Consider the following 5,974-nt stretch of genomic DNA (forward strand, 5'->3'; position numbering starts at 1 on the left):
ATCTCCAGGTCTATATATTATCTCCAGGTCCATATATTATCTCCAGGTCTATATATTATCTCCAGGTCTATATATTATCTCCAGGTCTATATATTATCTCCAGGTCTATATATTATCTCCAGGTCTATATATTATCTCCAGGTCTATATATCATCTCCAGGTCTATATATTATCTCCAGGTCCATATATTATCTCCAGGTCTATATATTATCTCCAGGTCTATATATTCCCCCAGACAGTAACACCCAGACTCTTCCCATCATGGCGAGCTACTTCAACAGGACCAGGAAGAGAAACGTCACCCTCTTTCATCTAGACATAACTCCACGAGACAACAAAACTGTCCATGGTAGAAAAAGGGTAGATGATATTTGACGGGAGAATCGTTCATAAATCTCTTATTTATGCACAGTAATGCTGCACAAGGTTGAAATAACAATTCTGGAAGAAATATGCAGAAAGGTGAATGAATTCTACAGTGAAAGGCAGGTCACTAAATCGTTGCAAACAGAGTCGGACTCACAGTAGTCTGCTTGAACCTCAGGTCTCTAGTCTAGACTATGACGAATGCATTGGAGGCTGCTGAGGGGAGGACGGCTCATAGTGTCTGGAACAGAGCGAATGGAATGGCGGCCTCATGGTAATGGCTGGAGCGGGAGGAGGGAATGGTATCAAACACATGCTTTCCTTGTGTTTGATGTATTTGATACCATTCCATTCGCTCCGCTCCAGCCATTACCATGAGGCCGTCACCCCAATAAAGGTGCCACCAACCTCCTTTGGAAGAATGTCCTTTTGAACTGACTAGACCTCTGTTCAAGAAGAACTGTCATCTGTGGCCAGTTTGACTTGAATTACCTGGATTATTGAACTCTGACCCCTTAAAAGGAAACTCCACTCAAAAACTATCTTACATTTAAAAAAAAATATTAGTCCACAATTGAAAGTCCCAAAATGTTTTACATGTCAGCAGTCAAGTTTTCAAGATATTAGACTTTCAAGAAGCAAAGTGTCACCGAGCAACAACATCATAATTATGCAGAATCTGACCGACCGGCTCGATTCTGTCTGATGTAGCAACATTTTAAAATGTATTTTTTACATTGGATAAAAGTACAGACTCAGAGCTGGAAAATGGTATATCATACACTACAGTTGATGAACAATGGGAAAGTAATTCTGCATTGAAAGTTGATAAACTTGTAATCCCACTTTTGAGAAAATGTACCACCCAAGATTTTAAGACTAAAGGCGGGTTTACACTATGTCTATCGACATACAGTTGTCGCGGTGACATCATGAACATTCTATTGTCGTCCGACATCAAACTTGTCGTTATGAAAAAGTAGAAACATAAAACGACAGACTGCATAACATCAGCAGCCTGGTGCTCCACAATAGCATAACTGGTGTATTTTAACAACAATAAACCCACCCGTTTAAAAATATATGTAGTATGTCTCAATCTAGCAAACCAGGCAACTAAAAGCAACTTTCTAAACAATGTTTTGGTTTGTTTCTAGCTTCTTAGCTCGCTAGCTAACGTTAAGTTAGCTGCCTAGCCAGTTCAAATAATGAACATATCATATAGCCGACAATGTCTTAACTTTAGCTAATTTGAATTCATTAGTACAGGAAAATAAACTCACAACAATATCACTATTTACTAGTTAATGGTGAGAGAATTACAGAAAACAGCTTACAGTTGTTAATGTGACAAAATATAAGCAGGGCATTCTACCGGATAATTTTAGAACTTGGACACCCTCTCGTTGGACTAACGTAATATGCTAATTTGACTTTGGTGCAGGTCATGTTGTTCTTCACATTACCGTCTCTGGTAAACACACACTATATAAAATAAAATCAATGTTTATTTGTCACATGCACTGGATACAGAAGGTGTAAACGGTACAGTGAAAGGATTGCTTACATTGTGGAATCCTTAGTTTCGACATGTAGCTCAACAATGAACCATACTCCCAACTCAGCCTTCTATGTTCTCTTTTCGACTTCCTCCGCATTTGCAATCAAACACCTGAATTTTCTCCATCTCCTTAGCTATCATACTCTTCTCACTGTAGGTGTCATACTCTGAAGCATGCAACATGGCAGACCAATCTGAACTCATCTCTCAGCATGTCCTGCCCATCCATTATCTCAGCCAATCATGGTTAGCGGGAAGGTTCCTGTCTTTTTCCGTGGCTAAACCAACTAGGCTCATAATTTAACCATTTATTCATATTTACAGACGGCATACAAGTTTGTTGTTAAGACACATGCAAGTTTGTTGTTAAGACACATGCAAGTTTGTTGTTAAGACACATAAAAGTTTCTTGTTAAGACACATGCAAGTTTGTTGTTAAGACACATACGAGTTTGTTGTTAAGACACATGCAAGTTTGTTGTTAAGACACATACAAGTTTGTTGTTAAGACACATGCAAGTTTGTTGTTAAGACACATGCAAGTTTGTTGTTAAGACACATACAAGTTTGTTGTTAAGACACATGCAAGTTTGTTGTTAAGACACATGCAAGTTTGTTGTTAAGACACATGCAAGTTTGTTGTTAAGACACATGCAAGTTTGTTGTTAAGACACATGCAAGTTTGTTGTTAAGACTCATGCAAGTTTGTTGTTAAGACACATACAAGTTTGTTGTTAAGACACATACAAGTTTGTTGTTCAGACTCATGCAAGTTTGTTGTTAAGACACATGCAAGTTTGTTGTTAAGACACATACAAGTTTGTTGTTAAGACACATGCAAGTTTGTTGTTAAGACACATACAAGTTTGTTGTTAAGACACATACAAGTTTGTTGTTAAGACACATACAAGTTTCTTGTTAAGACACATACAAGTTTGTTGTTAAGACACATGCAAGTTTGTTGTTAAGACACATGCAAGTTTGTTGTTAAGACACATGCAAGTTTGTTGTTAAGACACATACGAGTTTGTTGTTAAGACACATGCAAGTTTGTTGTTAAGACACATACAAGTTTGTTGTTCAAGACACATGCAAGTTTGTTGTTAAGACACATGCAAGTTTGTTGTTAAGACACATGCAAGTTTGTTGTTAAGACACATGCAAGTTTGTTGTTAAGACACATGCAAGTTCACATGTTCCAGAAGGCATTTCTGCCTTTTTACGTTCAAATGCCTGTGAAGTAGTGACGTGCGACATACACCTAGTTCCCTGAAACTAGACACAGATGCTTTGCTTCTTGAAAGTCCAATATCTTGAAACCTTGACTCCTGACATGCAAAGCATTGTGGGACTGAAGATAGTTTTTGTTTTTGAGTAGATTTTCCCATTAAGTCACCCAGCTTATAGCAAGGTGGACAGAGCCATCACAACCACTTATGACCTGTCACCATATCTCAAAGACCAGAGGCAGGACTCAATCCTTTCTGCATTTGTTCCATTTTTAAAGCAACTGGGAGACATTATTAAAGGTTCTGGGTCAATTGTTTCAGCTAATTCCCCTTAGTGGGGGGAGTGTGAATGTCCCATTTAAAGGACCTTAAAGTTGTCATGAAAACCGTGGGGCGAGGAAGAAGGATGGTTTAGTAGGAAGAGAGTACGGATGGAAAATAGTCTGAAAGCACAATTCTATTTTAGTGTTGGCTGTAAACTGTCTCATAAACACACATACACAGGGAGATAGATACCTCTTGTGAATTGGCTGATGAGACGTTTAGGACAATGTGCAAAACTTTCACTTTTATTCTTATTTGTTCCAGGTCTCCTGGGAGATGCCTGTTGTCTCACACTGAAAGGCCAGCTATGTGATCGGGAATACCAAGTCAGAACTGAATGCATTCAACCAGAATGTGTCTTCCGCAGTTAACCCAACCCCTCTGGTCTTCCGCAGTTAACCCAACCCCTCTGGTCTTCCGCAGTTAACCCAACCCCTCTGGTCTTCCGCAGTTAACCCAACCCCTCTGGTCTTCCGCAGTTAACCCAACCCCTCTGGTCTTCCGCTGGTCTTCCGCAGTTACCCAACCCCTCTGGTCTTCCCAACCCCTCTGGTCTTCCGCAGTTAACCCAACCCCTCTGGTCTTCCGCAGTTAACCCAACCCCTCTGGTCTTCCCCAGTTAACCCAACCCCTCTGGTCTTCCACAGTTAACCCAACCCCTCTGAATGAGAGAGGTGTGGGGGGATGCCTTATTCGACGTCCATGGTACTGTTGTTGTTATGGAATAACTGCCTTGCTCAAGGGCAGAACGGCACATTTTTCCACCTTGCCGACTCAGGGATTAGAACCAGCGACCTCTCGGTTACTGGCCCAATGCTCTTAACTGCCAGGCCACCTGCCGCTAGATACCTGCAGCAGATCCCAGATCAGTTACAGAGCTGTGTGCTTAGGGTCAGGCTCAGGGTGTTTGAAGAAGCGATACTGTATCAGAGTCTGTGACATACGGGCCCCCAGGTGAAGACATAGTGCCTATACTGTAGAATCACTTGAGCTGTAGGCTGGATATGTGGTAGTGGGTCTGTTTGGTCTGAGACCACATTCATGGAGTTGTCCTCTGACATGGTAGATTCAGTCCTGTCATTGACTGAAGTAATAGCAGAACCTATGGACTGTGGGAATGGTCATCCCTTGTGTACATCAAAATAAATCTATCTTTAGTGTAAATTAAAGTCAGAAAGAAGAAAAATCACCAACACGTACGTGCACGCTCATACACACATAACGGTCTCTGACCTCACCCAAGAGACATACATTAAACCTGTGTGTGAAAGACCTTGAACTGGTTCAACTCTACTGCTTTGTAAATCTCACATGTCAGGACTGGTTGTGGTTATTGCATATTTTTTATTTAACGCTTAGTTTAAGTCTTGATTGTATCCCAAAGGAATTTGCTCTCGAGGCCCTGGCTTGAGTTTAGAGCTTCAGGTTTTATTTGCTTTGTTGACACCCTGATGTTTATTAATGCAGTGAACCAGGGGGAAGCTCAGGACCCCTGTGGTTGGTCTCACAAGGTTGCCTAAGATAAATGCGACACTGATTCTATCAACCAATATTTATTTGCTTTTTAAATCTTTCTGTCTGTGGATGCAGGTATTTAGCCAGGTTGAGGCAGTGATGTGATGAAGGCTATATAACTCTCTCTCTCTCTCTCTCATTAACTCTGCAGTATGGTGTAGCTCTGCACCCAGTAACCATGACAACAGCACTCTGCACCACACTTCCCGTTCATTCCCTGTAATACTGGAGAGGGAGAGAGGGAGGGAGAGAGAGAGAGAGAGGAGAGGGAGAGGGAGAGGCAGAGGGGGAGAGGGAGAGGGGGAGAGGGAGAGAGGGAGGGGGGAGAGGGAGAGGGAGGGAGAGAGAGGGGGGCAGAGAGAGGGGAGAGAGAGAGAGAGAGGGAGAGGGGGGGATAGAGAGGAGGGAGAGGGAGAGGGGAGGGAGAGGCAGAGGGGGAGAGAGGGGGAGAGGGAGAGGGAGAGGGGGAGAGAGAGGAGAGAGAGAGGGAGAGGGGGAGGGGGAGAGAGAGAGGGGGAGGGAGAGAGAGAGAGAGAGGGGGGAGGGAGAGAGAGAGAGGGAGGGAGAGGGGGAGAGAGGGAGAGGGCTAAAGTGTTTGGCTCCTTACTGTGTTGCTCTCGCCACAGATTAATTCCCTGTCAACTCGCTGAAACGAAGTTTATTTTTTAATTAAGAGAATGCTGTGTCTCCATCTCTTGCTCCTTTTTTCTCTCTTTCTCTGTCTTTCTGTCTCTCTTTCTCTCTTTCTCTCTCTTTCTGTCTCTCGCTCTCTCTTTGTCTCTCTCTTTCTGTATGTCTCCCGCTCTCTCTTTCTATCTCTGTCTCTCTCTCTATCTGTGTCTCTCTCTATCTGTGTCTCTCTCTATCTGTGTCTCTCTCTATCTGTGTCTCCCTTTATCTGTGTCTCTCTCTCTGCTTTCATCATCTCCTTTGTAACTTGCCGTATCTTCTCCCTCAATTTATTATTTCTCCTGTTTCA

The sequence above is a fragment of the Oncorhynchus masou genome, chromosome 27, assembly GCF_036934945.1.
Source record: "Oncorhynchus masou masou isolate Uvic2021 chromosome 27, UVic_Omas_1.1, whole genome shotgun sequence".
NCBI classification, from domain to species: Eukaryota; Metazoa; Chordata; class Actinopteri; order Salmoniformes; family Salmonidae; genus Oncorhynchus; species Oncorhynchus masou.